The following is a 17,084-nucleotide window of genomic DNA, read 5'->3' on the forward strand; positions in this document are numbered from 1 at the left end:
GGTTATGGTTATCTACCATATTTATTGTTTTTATGAGGGAAATGAGCATGGGGACCTCCTGGCCTCCATCTTTCCTTGTCCCCTATATTTTCTTTAAGGAGTTTCAGGTCTTATATTTAGATGTTTATTTCATTTTGAATTGATTTTTGTGTATAGTGGAAGATGGGGGTCCCATTTCCTTCTTTTGCATGTGGATATCATTTTCCCAACACCATTTGTTGTAGAGACTATCCTTTCCCCATTGTGTGTTCTCAGCTCCCCTATCAAAGATCACTTGACTGATGCATGGGTTTATTTCTGGGCACTCTATCCTGTTCCATTGTTCCATGTGTCTGTCCTTATGCCAGCACCATGCTGATTTGATTACTATAGTTTTGTAATATATTTTGAAGTCAGGAAGTGTGAATTCTTCAGCTTTGTTCTTCTTTCTAAGGATAGGGGGTTTTTTTGTTTGTTGGTTTTTTGAAGACAGTTAGATTCTGTGTGAATGTCAGCAGTTTGAACACAAGGCGAGCGTGCATTACACACTCTAATCACTAGGTTTGGTCATTTTGCCTCTATCCTTCAGTCATGCATCCACTGCCTCCCAACGTCTGACAACAAGTCTTTAAATTGAAGTATCGGGACTTCCTTGGTGGTCCAGTGGGTAAGACTCCACGCTCCCAAAGCAGGGGATCCCTGGTCGGGGAACTAGATCTCACATGCATGCCACAACTAAGAAGCCTGCACGCTGCAATGAAGATCCTGCATGCCACAACTAAGACCCGGCACAGCTTAAGTAAATAAATAAATAATTTTAAAAATAAATAAATAAATTGAAGTATCAAGTGAGAGCATGGATTTTTTTTGTCCTGTCCAGTAGCAGGATCAACTCGAATAAAGTAACTAAAATTGCTGGCCTGAGGTCCCCCCTTCAAATGGAATTTACAAGAGTTCGTGTCCATGAGCTACACACCTGACAGAAACTGCCAAACTGCTTTTGGTACCTTGCCCCCGTTTAATTAATATTTCTTCTCATTTCCATCGCTAGCAGAGGCTCGCACAGCTGGTACACACCCCAAAACAAAGGTATTTAAAACCTTCAATTCCTGTTGATCCCTGCAACCCAGCTGGTGGCCCCTTTTAGAGAAGAGCATGTGATTATTAGTATTGAAGAGGAAAGAATTACTTCTTGGGCAGTGCTGAATTAATGGTCCATTTCTCTTATAAAAGTAGACAGGCATCCTATTCCAGGGTAAATTCTTTGAAAGCGATAGTAAAACCTTCCAGATGACTAAGGGTTTGTAAATTGCTGAATACCATGATTCCCATTTAGGAAAAAGAGACACCTGCATTGGACAATCCGTCCTTCTGCATTTTAAGACTCCTTTGTGAAATAAGAAAAGCAAGCAACCAAAAAAACAAAAAAATGGTTTCCTTCTCTTTTGCTAAAGAATTAGAAAGAGTGGGCTTTTTTTTCCCCCCCTGTACTATCCAGGACAGTATCCACTGATCACATGTGGCTATTTACATTTAAATCATTTAAAAATTTTGTTTCTCAGTCATTCTAGCCACGTGTCAAGTGTTCAGTAGCCACAACTCTGCTTTGATAAACAGATTCTAGAACATTTTCATCATTGCAGAAAGTCCTATTAGGCAGCACCGCTCTAAGACTTAAGAAATGATAGGGTTGGATTTGATGTGATGTGGGAAAATGGAAACAGCTTTGCAGCAAGCAATTTCATTAATATGTATCTATGTCCTGAAATATGTGTAAATGTATGAAAAGCACATCAGAATTTCTTTGAATTATAATAATTTGGCAAAGCATGTGATTTATATTTTAAGCTGACTAACCCGATTAATAGTGCTTTACTTTTCTATCTGAAGGAAAAGGTAGTGAATAATTCATCACACAGAAAAAATACCTGTCATCATTGTGATCGTAATTTTTATTTTTAGATGAAGCACTAGAAGAATTCTCTCATAGTATCTCTGATCTGTCCGGCTCCTCCTCACTTCACGTGTTTCCTTTTGGTGAGTTCAATGAGGAAGAAATAGTTATATAATTTATAGTATAGAATTATATATAATTTATTGAGAGTGTAATTTTCAAAGAATCCTATTCCTTATTATTTTCTTTCTTTTTTTACAGCTTTATTAAAAAGTGTAAGTGGCCTAGTTATTCTACATCATGTAAACTCCTTATCCTATTCAAATATTCGCCCATCCCCCAAAATCCAATTTTGTGTCTATTTATTGCAGAAGTATGTGCAGTCTTTTAAGATTTGAGGGTGACATTTGACCCACCCATTCTTTTATTACATGTACTTTGATTTTCTCTGTTGGACATGGTTTATCTGTTTTCCACTGAATTTGATAATTGCCTGAGTCCATGTTAGCGGAAAATGTACACACTTCATTTCCCAAAGCCTAACACTTACATTTATTTATCTATATGTTTGTTTGTTTATTACCTTTTGAACCCCTTCACGCATTTCTCCCACCCGTTACCACCCCATCGCTGGCAACAACCAATCTGTTCTCTGTATCTATGAGCTCGAGGTTTTGGTTCTACATATAAGTGAGATCATACAGTATATGTCTATCTGTCTGTCTTATTTCACTTATTTCATAATGCCCTCAAGTTCCATCCATGTTGTCGCAAATGGCAAGATTTTATTATTTTTGTAGCTGAGTGATATTCCTTCGTGTGTGTGTGTCTGTGTATGTGTACACATCTTCTTTATCCATTCATCCATCCATGGACACTTAGGTTGTTTTCATATATTGGCTGTTATAGATAATGCTGGTATGTACACGAAGGTGCATATATCTCTTTGAGTTAGTGTGTTGGTTTCCTTTAGCTATATTTCCAGAAGTGGAATTGCTGTATCCTCTGGTAATTCTATGTTAAATTTTCTGAGGAACCTCCTGTTATCCTGTTTTCCATAGTGGCTGCACCAATCTACATTCCTACCAGCAGTGCACGAGGGTTCCCTTGTCTCCACACCCTGGCCAACACTTGATATTTGTTGTCTGATGATAGCCATTCTGACAGATGTGAGGTGGTATCTCAGTGTCGTTTTGATTTGCACTTCCCTGGTGATTAGTGATGTTGAGCACATTTGCATGTACCTGTTGGCCAGCCATCTGTATGTCTTTGCCATTTTCTTATTTAAAAGAAAGAAATTAAATTGTTTTGGGGGAATGAGAGGGATCAGAGTTCTCTCTCAAATTTTCCCTAAAGGACATTGTTTTGTTTTGTCTTCTTTGCTCTGCTTTGCTTTTCTGCAGTAGTTTATTCCGCAAATGATTTTTCATTATTCATGATCTTCTAAGATGCATCTTAGATGTCGGGTCTTGGGTCACCGTGGCAGGTCCAAGTTTAAAGGAGGGGACAGCAGGGTTTGTCCTTCCGCCAAGTTACTCCCACTTAGTACCTCAATCTCAGACAGTTGAATCTGTTAGAAATGAGAGGTTGCTGTGATATTTTGTGTTATGTTTTGAAGCTCCCTCTCACTTTCAAGCCCTTTACTGCGCTCCGACTTACAAAATTAATTTATACCCATTCTTTACCTTGAAGGGGCTCCCAGTACAGCCAAGAGGCAGACAGAGATGGGGCCTGTGTGAGGGACAGAAATCTCAGCCCAAGACTAGCCGTTGGAACCCACATGGCACCGACCAATTTACAGTTTCTACTACTTATTTAAATAAAGTCTTTATTTCAAGGCTTGATGTTTCACAGTTTTATGCTTTCCCTTTGGAGTGTTTCTCTCTGTAGAGCCAACTAATCAAGTTTAAATTTTAATTAAACAGCTGTCATTTGCTTGTTAGTCCTGTGACAACCTGATGTTTTATGAAATTTTAATTTAGCCCAAACTGGGTAAGAAGATTTCTTCCGACAACAAAAGAATGCTATTAATAGGGTACAGTTGAGATGAAGCAGAGTTTGCTCAAGTGCTAAGAGATTCAGGTACAGGGAAGGAATGAAAAGTAAGCACTTGAGTAATCACTGTTAAGCGTTGGGGCCGGGGTGTGTGAAGGCCAGACTGAATTGGTGGCAGCACGGGTCAGAGAAACACAGGTGATCTAGATCCAAGTTTACACTCGCATGTTCTGTGCCTTCCTTTGTCTTTATTTCCTTCTGCTCCAAGTCTCTGTCTTTCTCTCTGTCTCTGCCTCTGAGCATCTTTCAGCCTCTCTTTCTCTCTCTGTCAGTCTGTAGCTGTTTGTCTCTGTTTATCTACAGATCTAATGGTTTACACGTTTTCTCCACCCCCCCCCTTCTTCTGTCCAGGGTCCTGATCTGAGCATCCCAGGCTCCAAAGGGCTGGAGGCCAAGCTGGCCACGATGAGGAGTGAGTGATGGCAGGGACTCGCCTGGGATCGGGAGGGGGCTGCAGCTGGTGACGCTGCTTCCCTTCCCCTGGAACAGACAGCTTGTGCATGAGCAGAAAAAAACCCCCTCAGGGGATAATGTTTTCTAAAGTGCATTCTCACCACCATCACAGTTTTTGCCAACTGGGCTGCACATAACATTGTGCCTTTGTGTACTTATTATTATTTTTTTTAATTATTATTTATTTATTTATTTATTTATGGCTGTGTTGGGTCTTCGTTTCTGTGCGAGGGCTTCCTCTAGCTGCGGCAAGCGGGGGCCACTCTTCATCGCGGTGCGCGGGCCTCTCACTATCGCGGCCTCTCTTGTTGCGGAACACAGGCTCCAGACGCGCAGGCTCAGTAGTTGTGGCTCACGGGCCCAGCTGCTCCGCGGCATGTGGGATCTTCCCAGACCAGGGCTCGAACCCGTGTCCCCTGCATTGGCAGGCAGATTCTCAACCACTGCGCCACCAGGGAAGCCCTACTTATTATTTTTTTAAATTAACTCACCTTTTATTTTTTAATTGAAGTATAGTTGATGTACAATATTATATAAGTTTCAGGTGTACAACATACTGATGCACAATTTTTAAAGGATATACTCCATTTATGGTTATTATAAAATATTGGCTATATTCTGTGTGCTGTATAATATACCCTTGTAGCTTATTTATTTTATACATAGTAGTTTGTACCTCTTATTCCCCTTCCCCTAGATTGCCACTACCCCCTTCCCTCTCCCACTAGTTTGTTCTCTATATCTGTGAGTTCTTTTTTGTTATATTCACTAGTTTGTTTTATTTTTTAGATTCTACATATAAGTGATAACATACAGTATTTGTCTTTCTCTGTCTAACTTATTTCACTAAGTGTAATACCCTCCAGGTCCATCCGTGCTGTTGCAAATGGTGAATTAATTCATCTTTTAGACTTTAAAAAAACCCTATATTTAGCCACACTCCAAATCTATAATCCATGAAGACATGAGTTTTGTGTGTTACATTTCTTAATACACATTAAAATGTTAAAAGGAAAAAAAAATAAAATAAAAACCAAAACCAAATTCATCTATGCATCACCTAAAATAATGTTAAGTATTACCAGCGTTAAAAATCCCATCATTTGGGGACTTCCCTGGTGGCGCAGTGGTTAAGAATCCGCCTGCCAATGCAGGGGACACGGGTTCGGGCCCTGGTCTGCGAAGATCCTACATGCTGTGGAGCAGCTAAGCCCGTGCGCCACAACTACTGAGCCTGTGCTCTAGGGCCCATGAGCCACAACTACTGAGCCCACGTGCCACAACTACTGAAGCCTGTGCGCCTAGAGCCCGTGCTCCGCAACGAAAGAAGCCACTGCAATGAGAAGCCCGCGCACCGCAACAAAGAGTAGCCCCCGCTCGCTGCAACTAGAGAAAGCCCGCACGCAGCAGCGAAGACCCAACACAGCCAAAAGTAAATAAATTAAATTAATTTTTAAAAAAATTCCATAGTTTGGCAAACTTCTTATAAAGCACTTTCTGCTTTTTGTTTGTTGGCTAGTTAAAAGTCTTAATTTTTCTTCTAATTCTATTTGGCTATGTCTACAAATATGCCAGAATCCCATCCCTGGCTCTGTCATGCTATTTGCAGGAGTCTGCTTGAACTCCAAACATTTCTGAATGTTTTGAACACACTGGTTGGAGTTTTCCTTTTGCCCTTAAAAGATCTGGGAAAAATGTTGAATTTTCAGTATCACCTGTCCTCCTTTAAGTTGTTGAAAGAATCTCTTAAGTTCCAATCTATTAATTCATTTTAGGAAAATCAGAACAATTCTGAGTTCTGTTACCATAAATGATCCACCCGCTCTTAATACAGCACTTGAGTTTAGATTTGGCTCAATCATAGCCAAATCAATCTTTAAGATAGAAATAAAAGCCTAATTTCAGCTCCCTTCCTACAGTAGATCTGGGGAGGAGATGTTTTCTTCCTGTTTCAGCCTACTCTTCAGGGTGAAGCATTTGAAGGAGGCTGCACCTTGAACCAGAGACAACTTTGATAGCCGACCTATACAAATGGGCCCTTTCAAACAGAAAACTCAATTTCTGCTTTTCTCAAGAAGCTTGAGTTAGGCTTGCATTCCTGCTTGGTGACGTCACCTGGGATTGAATAGCCACCGAGCCTGTTACACAGCGCCCAGTTGACCTCAGTCCCCACCAGGCCCTCTAGTCTCTCCCACATGAAGGCTGGGGGACACACGTCATTTCTCTTCCCGCTTGCACTGCTTGTTTTCTAAGAGTAGAGTTCACGGAAAAATGGAAACTCAGTGCACACTGGTCTCTATAAAAAATGGGCAAATAATGAATAGCCCTCACTCTGCCACTGTGTCCTAGAATTCTGTTTCATTCCAGGTTATAAAAGTCACACTGGGAAATTGCAATGTGCTCATTCAGAGAGTGTTCAGGGGGCTGAGGGTCCTTGAAATCAGATTACAGAAGAAACAATCTGAGGAAGTACAAGTGCTCAGCTGAGTGAGGGGAAAGCAAAAGGGCCCAGGGGTGAGTGATGGGGGAGGCGTGGGAGTTTTTTTAAGCATTGAAAGGGCCATTGTGTAGATGATGGAGGAGAATTATTCTTTCTTTCTGGATCTCTAAAGTAGAAACTCAAAGGAAACCAACTTTGGCTCATTGTAAAGAAATAGACATTTCAGAAGCAGTGTCTTATGATGGCTAAATTTTTTAGACATTGGTTCAAATGTGACTTCATCACTTTCTAGCTATTTAACCTTTTGGCAAGTTATGTTAACTCCTGAGATCTTAATTTCTTATGTGTAATGTGGAGATGTTAATGGTCTAGTGGTTTGTACCTTATCCAGAGGTTAGTTCTAAATCAGAGTGCTTACGGCCTAAACTACCATTAATCATAATGAACCTTCAAAATTCCTTCAGTTAAACTTAAAATATGAGGACTTGAGCACTTTGAAAGTCAAAACCAAAGAACTAATTTTCTTTTCTGTCCTTGCATTTGGCTGTTGCTTATTCCTTAGGTCCTTATAGGTCAAAGTCTGGTTTAAAAGGGGGCGTAGGAAGAGCCACACATAGGTTTTCTATTTTTCTCACTTTCTGTTATTCTCAGCATATATAATTGAATTGTCACATGTTATATGTGTGAGTCATGCACACATTTAATGCCATTGGGGGAGAATAAAGTAAGACTGTGTTTGTAAAAGGACCTCACAATGTTTGACCTTCAATATGTGGGTATTTGTATGTACGTCGTACGTTGTAACGTCCGCTTGATTGGAAGCTTCATGGACTCTTGGACTGTGTTACATTAAGTAGTGGACTCTCCATGGCTTAGCAGAGCGCCTGGAATACTGTGGGGATTCAGTGAAAATAGTTGGAAGAAGGAGAAGGAGGAAGGGAGGAAGGAGCCAATGATGGAATGAGTGGCTTGCCTGCTGTGTGTTTTCTGGAACAACTCCTGTGAATTCCTTTTCACTGGAGGTAAGCGAAGGAATATGGAACCTGTCTAGTCCAATGGGTTTTCACTGGAGGTAAGAAAAGGAATATGGAACCTGTCTAGTCCAATGGGTTTCCACTGGGTGCAGACTTAGATCTAAGTAGTTATCTCAGTTTTCTTTGGTTCTCATGGAATGCGTTTATTCCACAAATACTCACTGAACATCTGTGTGCAGGGTAATGCTTGTAAAATTTAGAGAGCTACAGAAGTGGACTCCTCTGGCTTCTGCCCTTAGTAGCTTACAATGTAGATGATGGATATCAGTAGCTAAATTTTATTATTGGCCAAACACTATTATAAGCACGTTATCAGTATAGACTTATTTAGGCCTCAAACAAGACTTTAAGAGAGGTAATTACTATTTACATTCGGGTGGGCGAGTAGGGGTGCAAACTCTTGGGTGTAAGACAGGCTACAAGGATCTATTGTACGACACAGGGAATACGGTCCGTATTCTGTAATAACTGTCATTGGAGTGTAACCTTTAAAAATTGTATAAAAAATAAATACATTTAAAAAAATTTATGGATGAGGCATCAGAGCAGTAAGAGGGTAAATAACTTCCCCAAGGTCACCCAGCTGGTGGGTGGTGGAGACAGGGTTCCCACCTATGAACCAGCTCTGAGCCTGCCCTCTTAACCCCTGTGCATTATCGCTTTGTCAGCCTTTGAGGCTGTGAACAGCATGGCGAGAGGGGTGTCTTACGAGCCATAGCAAAGTAATAGTCCTACTGCTTCTCCCTCTGAAGGGTTGGTTGGTGGATAATGAGCTTTTCTGAATTTTATACACACTGCTGTTTTCAACCACTTCACCTAAAAAGCATGTTTTCTTCTCATTGCCAAGTTTCTTTGAAGGTCTTCACAGGAAGCATGAAAAATATATTTCTGGGGTGGTCATCTTTTCATGTTTCTCTTTCTGACAAAATGATGGGTTTATGCTTTTATGGGCTGGTAATTATAGTGTTTGTCCATAAATTGTGGCTTCCAGGACCCCAGAAGCCTGTCCCACATCATTAGCAGGTGCTAAGCTATTTTCATTCTTGAAAAAGAAATGGAAATAAATCCATGCTGGCACAGAAATAGTGCCCACCAACTTATCTCTGCCATCATTGTGTCCAGGGTTCTGGTTTCAGCTGGACTAGACAATAGTGAGCTGCTAATGACCTAATAAAAAGATGTTAATATGTTTAAGTCTCCCCTTTGTGAATCTGGCTTAAGGCAGTGTCTTCTGATGGAAGGGCTGTCATATTGGAAAATTAAAATTGTCCTGCTCCTTGCTTAGAAATGTGTAACAAGCTGGCTCCTAAATAGAAAACAAAACAAAACAAAACAAAAAACTTTGGCTTTGAAATAGCATCTGCATTGCCTGGATTAAGGCACAGCATCTAGAAAGAGCTCGCTGGCCAAGGTTTCCGGAAGGGTTGGGTTTACAGAGAGGGGAAGATGGCAGGTGCACGGTTTCTGAATGGGAGCCTCTAGAGGCGACACTTGGAACTGCAATAATGGAGTCAAAGGCATCTTTGAAGGTTTAGGAGAACGTTGGTAGATGTGGCAGACAGCAGGATCTGTCAGGTCTCACACACATCCCTACGTTCATTGGACTTCTTTGGTTACAAATTATGAAAACTCAAGTCAAAATTTGTTAAGCCAAATAAGGCAATTAGTTGGATCATGCACCTGAAAAGGGCCATTATGGTATATTGCAAAGTTGGACTGAGGGCTTTCTTAGGACTTGGTTTCTTTCCATTTCTCAATACGGATTTCCTCTGTGTTGTGTTCAGACCCAGTCAGGCTCTTACTGTGGGACGGCCCCCAACAGTTTCAGGGTTTATATCTTTCTAATTTCAAATCCAGCAGATGGAAAGATTTTATTCCCAGACATTTCACCAAGAATTCCCCCTCTCTTTTTTTTTGGAGCAGTGAAAGGTTTATTGCAGGGCAAGCAAGGAGAATGGGTGGCTCATCCTCAAAAATTCTGAACTCCCAAGAATCCCTTGTTGAACAGACTTTGTTCTTGTGTTCATCCCTGAACGAGTAGCACCCTGGACATATTGTGAATATTTAAGTCGTGTATCCAAATGTGGAGCCAGGAGTGAGAGTTCAAACTCTTCATCCTCAGGGTAAAATTGAGAAAACAACAAATAAGAGCATACGGACCAGACAGGCAAAGAATGACCACTATTCATTAAGTTTCCCATGAAGACTCCCTATGAATATTACCTACATTCTTTTAGGACGAATGCAGTCAAGAGGGTTGATAGAAAGTCTGCCACGTGGCAGGCACCATGACAAGTCTTCAGAGACATCCGCAAACTGTTGGAGAAGCGCTTTAACCACTAAATACTTACTGAGTGTCTAATTGTGTTTGTTATGTATTGCTGCATCACAAGTCACCCACAGTTTAGCAACTTAGAAAAATAAGTGTGTATTTAAAGAAACCTTCTGTGGGTCAGGAATCTAGGAGCGGCTCCAATGCGTGCCTCTGGCCCGGGGTCTCCAGTGGACTCGCAGTCAAGATGTGATGGGGCTGCAGTCAACTCAAGTCTTGTCTGGGGCTGGAGGATCCCCTTCCGGAATGAGTCCCTCACGGAGCTGTCAGGTTCACGCTGGGTGTCATCAGGAGCCTCTGTTCCTTACCCCGTGGCCTCTTCATGGAGCCACTTAAGTGTTCTCATGACACGGCAGCTGGATTTCCCCAACGTGAGGGATTTAAGAGAGAAGGGAAGGAGGGATTCGCAGTGATTTTCATGTCCTAATTTCAGAGACACAGACTGTCCCTTCTCACATGTTGCGTTCATGACAAGTGGGTCATTAACTCAGCCCACGCTCAATGCCAGGGGAATTAGTCTCCACCTATTAGAGGGGAGGAGAGTTGAAGAATTTGTGAACATATTTACAAAGAACCACAGTCTACCCTCTGGCCATAGATTATTCCTATTCTTCCTCTGTGCAAAATACTCACCTCCCAAGATCTCCTGAAAAGCTCACCCTTTCACAGCATCAACTCAAAATCCAAGACATTGGGATCAACACGAGGTCCAGGTACAGATGAGGTCCTTGATCCTAAGCAGTTCAGTGTGATCCATTAGGGAAGCATATTTATTCCAGAAAACTATACCCCTAGTTATGGGAAAAAGACAAAGATTTAGAGGTAAGTTGACCTCAGTTCTAATCTTGGCTCTGTCATCACGGTCTGAGGAGTATTATGTGATCCGCTGTACACAGTGAGCTGCAGAGACCACCTTTGTATATAACAGTATCCATGATGGTTTGCACTGATGGGGCACTTACTGTATACCAGGCACTATTCTCACTGCTTCCTATGTTTTAACTCGCTTAATCCTCACCACAACACCATGGGGGTAATACTATTATGAATCCCATTTTATAGATGGGAAAACTGATGCACAGAGAAGTGATGTCATTTATCATAGGTAACCCAAATGGCCAGGGGCAGAGTAGGGGTTTGAATTCCAGAGTGTGTGATCTTACCCGTCATGTGAAGAGAGCACTCCAATTTTCCACCAAACACAGCCCAAGGTGAAGAGTGACGTTACTTATTTCGAGGACACTTCTGTTTCTTTTATTTTCTTGCTCTTGGATTGTCCACGAAATGACTTGTTTTAAGTAAGATGTGAGAGTTGAAAGTTATTGTCTGTCAGAGATGAAAATGTGTTCTTTTTCCCCTAAACCATTGCAAATGAATGAATATATACTGGCTTATACTACGAATTCAGGAACACACAAAGAAATACCACAAAGAAGAACCTGAAATTCTTTTCTAGTCAAAAAGTATTTGCACCAATAGAGGCAGAGATGAGAGAGAATTCTTTTGATTAAATCATATTGCTCCCCAAATCTGCAGGGAATTTAGTGACGGAATGTCTTTTTACTGATGTATCTCACTTGGATAATATGGTTGCTCAAAAGGAATTCCTGGCTTTAGGAACTCGAGGAAACAGAAATCATGGCTGAGCTGAGAACCCCATGAGATTATAAAGCAAGGGGAGAATTCAGATTTACACAACTCATCCATTAAACAAAGAAGAAATTCTCTCTTCTAGTTTTATTGTCAAGTGGGACTAACAGCAAATGATCATTTCTGTTCATATCCTTTATTCATTCTTTTCTAATCACATCTTCTAAACTGCTGTTTAGATTTCATTTACCAATGAAGTTGCATTACCACATATGGGCTAAGCTACATGGGCAAGAAACTCACACAGATTCCAATGTGCTTCTTTGTTTTTAACTTCCCTTCTTCCCTGTAGGATCAGGTTAACCTTCACAAGGATTCACCTCTCCCAGAAAAATAAATAGGTCGGCTAGTAAAGTGTCTTTATGTTATTGGTCTCTTCTAGAAGCAAGTTTTCCAAGCCCTGCATGATTTTTTTTTTTCCAAATTAAAGCAGTGACCCCAAGGACTGCCCAATAAAGACAACTTTTTATGGTCTTTCCTGCCCAAAGCGATTCCTATTAACTAAGCGTTTCTATCTTACGATTTCCCGGTAAATATGTTACCAAACTCAGTGTAACAAATAAATCAAATACTACCTAACATCCTTTGAGTGCATCATTCAATGAATATTTGGGCTACTATCTTAACTTTTTTTTTAGTACAGTTGTGCAAAAACACACTAGTCATCCATTTTCCGAGTTTTCTCTGTATCTGAAAACCCACTTTGGGGGACTGTGCATTTCCCATACTCCTTATTGACAGCCCTGTGGGGTGGTGATAATAATGCTAAGAAAAACTGAGGATTTGCCAGCTATAGTTACCCTTCCTTTCTCCATAGCTACAACTGGGGCAGAAGGAACTGTGGTCTAGCATACTGGGTCTGTACCAGAAATGTTTGACAGTATAAGCAAGATGGATAAAATAAGCAATTGTATTAGGGTTCTCCGGAGAAACAGAACCAAGAGGATATATGTTTGGTAGTTATATAGAAAGAGATTTATTATGAGAGATTGACTTAACGTGATTATAGAAGCTAAGAAGCCCCATGATCTTGCATCTGCAAGCTGGAGTCCCAGGAAATCTGGTGGTGTAATTCCAGTCCAAACCCAAAGGCGTGAGGATTAGGGGAGCCAGTGGTGTAAGGTCCTGTCCAGTCTGAACACCCACAAACGGGGAGTGCTGATGTCTGAGGGCAAAGGGAGATAGATGTCCCAGCTCAAGCAGAGAGAGCAAATTCACCCTTCCTCTGCCTTTTGGTCCTATTCAGGCCCTCAACAGATTGGGTGATGCCCAACCCTGTTGGTGAGGGAGATCTTTATTCAGTTCACCAGTTCAAATGTTAATCTCATCCAGAAACACCCACACAAACACACCAAGAAAGAATGTTTACCAGCTCTCTGGGCATCCCTTAGCCGAGTCCAGTCAACACATAAAATGAACCATCGCAAAAGTATATTAAAAAGACCTATTACAGGGTCTGACATGTGGTAAACCATTAATATTTGTTCCTCCTCATCATTATGGTTCCACATTGTTTTCATACGGATGTGTTTATAAACGGACAGTGGAAAAGACAAGCGATCAGGGTGTCAGGAGATGATGCTTCACCTCCTTTGCCACTTGGATGCTGTCTGCCATCAGCAAGACACTTAGCATTTCTGGCTTCAGTCTACTCTTCTGCCAAAAAGTGGTGGTAGTGTCTGGTCCATTCCTATGGCCCCTAACCATCTCCAGAACGTCGAGGAGGCTTCATCTCCCCATACAAAATGTGTGCTATCATGTAATTGCAAGAAAAAGACCATTACAGTTGTACATTGTCATACCATTATCCTATGATCAGAGAGCAGGGGCCATGACCAACACTTTTTTGATTGTCTGTAGTAAAGTACTAGGTCCATATAATATATTAAATCCAAATGAAAATTTGTCAATTTCCTTATTAACAATTATTTGTTGAAAAAGTCCCACTTTCTGCCTTTTCATATCACTCTTCCTCAGCCTCCTTCATTCAGAACAGGAGAGAATGGAGACTCAAATTTGTTGAATATCTTCCAGGTGCTTGACACTTCTAGAATGTCCTCTGGGTAGGCTGTTTCATGGGAAAGTCCTTATAATGAGTCATATCATCTCTGTCTTATGGACAAGGAGCTAAAGGCTTAGAGAAGTTTAATGTCTAATGGAAATGGATCGTGATTTTGGGTTTACCTTATTCCAGGATATGTGTTCTGTTGGGTGTGTGATGCTGGTCATAATATGTTCTAAAAAACTTACGAAAGAGTAAAAACTTATGAAAGAGTTGATGGAGCTCAAGGAATTTTCACTGGGGTTCAGGGATGCTCTTTGAGGTGTGGAGATGATGGGAGGGACCCAGCAAGTTTAGCTGAACAACAGCTTTACAATGAAGGCTGGATTGTGGTACCCATGTGTGCTATGACTAATCACAGCTCTAGAATGAGAATTTGATTCCCTCAAAAAGACTGGGGAAGAACAAACATATATATTGGACCACACCCAAGACAGAGTTATTCTCTTCATAGAGCAATTGCATTTTACTGTTTTGCTGAAATTAATTACACAGAAAACTAAACAGAGACGTTTCCTTGTTAAAGGAGACATGCCTTTTATTTGAAATAGTGGGAATCTGTTTGTGTTCTGCATTGTTCACTGGTTCACTAGAAGATCAAGTAATTGGTGATTCACACCAATCTATAGAACTTTAGTGACCGACGCCTCTTAGACAACACAGACCCTGCAGATTGTAGAAAAGTAAACATCCACTCTAAACGAAGAATGTGATATTTAAAGTTAAATCAATAGGCCCACATTTCTAAGCTGAATAAAACGTTAATCTTTAATAGAGTTATTTCAGAAAGTCAATTCTAATGGTCGCTGTAGTTCAAAGATTTAACTGTAAAGATAGGGCTGTAATGACTACAAGAATAGGAACGAAATAAGGGGATGAAAGAAACGCATTTGACATTTGCTCCAGTGTAAGCAATGTGCAAATGAAAACCAATTTACGTGAAGCAGAATATTCCCCCTTTGTAGTATAGATGCGTGAGGTGACACCATTTGTTCCTGACAATGTTTATTCTCTCCACCAGGGAGAGCAGAGTATGCAGCCGCAGGGCATGACCTTCAGAATTAGAAGTAGAAGTGAATTAATCCAGTGTCCTAGTAATAAGTGGAGGTCAGTGTAACTCACCTCCCAGAACAAATGGGCAAGGAGGAATTTATCCATTCTCAAAGTAAGTAGAAGATCAAATGGCCTTCACAATGAGAGTTACAAGAAAATGATCCAACCTAAGTGTCCATTGACAGATGAATGGATAAAGAAGATGTGGTACATATATAAAATGGAATATTACTCAACCATGAAAAGAAAGGAAATTGAGTTATTTGTTGTGAGGTGGATGGACCTAGAGTCTGTCATACAGAGTGAAGTAAGTCAGAAGGAGAAAAACAAATACTGTATGCTAACACATATATATGGAATCTAAAAAAATGGTACTGATGAACCTAGTGGCAGGGCAGGAATAAAGACTCAGACATAGAGAATGGACTTGAGGACACAGGGAGGGGGGAAGGGGAAGCTAGGGCAAAGTGAGAGTAGCCCTGACATATATACACTCCCAAGTGTAAAATAGATAGCTAGTGGGAAGCAGCTGCATAGCACAGGGAGATCAGCTGGGTGCTTTGCAACGACTTAGTGCGATAGGGAGGATGGGAGGGAGGCTTAAGAGGGAGAAGATATGGGGATATATGTGTGCAAATGGTTGATTCACTTTGTTGTACAACAGAAACTAACACAGCATTGTGAAGCAACTGTACTCCAATAAAGATGTATAAAAACTAAATAAGCTACAATATGGTACAATATAGTACAGCACAAGGGATATAACCAGTACTTTATAATAACCATAAATGGTGTATAATCTCTAAAAATTTTGAATCACCATGTTGTACACCTGAAACTAATATATTGTAAATCAACTATACTTCAATTAAAAAATGAATGCTATAAAAAAAAAAAAAAGAAAATGAGCCATGTCAAGATACTTTCTGGGTTCTTCTTCTTTGTTGTTTTGTTGCTGTTGTTTTTGTGCCTGGTCTTCATTTCCCCAGAGAAACTTTTCCACAAGGAAGGGATTGAGGCCAAATACAGACCTAGGCTCACATTTGTACCACCTTGTAACAAAAAAAAATTTTTTTTCATACCAGTTTCAGTTCAAAGCCTCCTAAAGAAGAGCTCTCATCTGCTTGGGTTACCAACCTTGCCCCTTGGCCAGTTGCCATGGTGGGAGAGGGGTGAGTGCACTGAGGGGCTGGTGACTGGTTGGTCCTTCTTGGGTCATGTGTCCATTCCTGTGTACAGTGGTTTATGGCTGGAAGGAAGTGGAAGAATTGCCATGCGGTCACAAAAGATGAGATCCCTTCTGAGGTTTTTGGTTCAGAGAAGCAAGATGAAGACTTTAAGCTGTTTCCAAATTTAGCCCTTGATTTGGGAAATCAGCACATACAGACATTACGCTAAATTACCTGGACCTACTCTGGAAATTTAGACAGGGAAGAAAAGTAGACATAGAACAGAGTTTACTGAACTTTATTTTGGGGAAAAGTGGAACTTGGTCTCGATGGTTATAGGAGACTTAACTAGTAGTTAGTGAAAAAAGAATTCCTCCTCCAGGAGGACCAGCTTTAATAGAATCATACCTCCCTGGCAGAGATGCATAGATTATAGGGGATGGATCAGGAGGTGAGATTGGAAGGACATATAGGGCTAAACTGTGATGGTCACTTCAGCCAAGGCAAGGACTTCGGTGTATTTTGTCACCACTGGAGAAGCACTGGCATATTTAATCAGAAGAGAATTTTGAGAAAATCCCTGAAAGCAGATGAAATTTTGGCAGGATGTGGATTGGAGAAGAGAAAGAATCCTTGAAAAGTTTCTTCCTTCTATCTTAGGAAAGAAAAATCCACTGGACCACCTAAATGGGGAACTAAAAAATATTTATGAGATAATTAGGTTGAAAGGTTAAAGACCCAGCAGAAAGGGAACCACATGGTCATTACAAGTTCACGTTTTCCTTTATGTATACCATGGCCAACAAGGCCCTGCAAGACCCACCTCTGCGAACAGCCCCTGGTCAGTCTCTCTCCATCCCACTGTCAAGAATCATGAAGAGTCTGAGATTCTGCTCTACTGACAGTATACCAGTTACTCTTCCACAGTCTCAGGAATGCCAGCAGAAGACACGAGACTCCAGG

General features: G+C 40.9%; 2 long non-coding RNA genes across 10 annotated transcripts in view; one reads left to right on the forward strand and one right to left on the reverse strand.

The window, feature by feature from the left end:
* Window positions 1-17,084, forward strand: part of LOC309610399 — a 216,037-nt gene that overhangs the window by 77,119 nt on the left and 121,834 nt on the right. The gene's annotated exons all lie outside the window — the stretch shown is intronic.
* LOC309610418 lies at window positions 3,149-9,052 on the reverse strand. The gene is made up of 2 exons (XR_014233925.1): window positions 7,915-9,052; window positions 3,149-7,864 (listed from the first exon to the last, which is right to left on the reverse strand). It is a non-coding gene; the product is annotated as an uncharacterized lncRNA (long non-coding RNA).

Source organism: Balaenoptera borealis (genome assembly GCF_965194805.1).
Source record: "Balaenoptera borealis genome assembly, chromosome: 14".
Classification (NCBI taxonomy): Eukaryota; Metazoa; Chordata; class Mammalia; order Artiodactyla; family Balaenopteridae; genus Balaenoptera; species Balaenoptera borealis.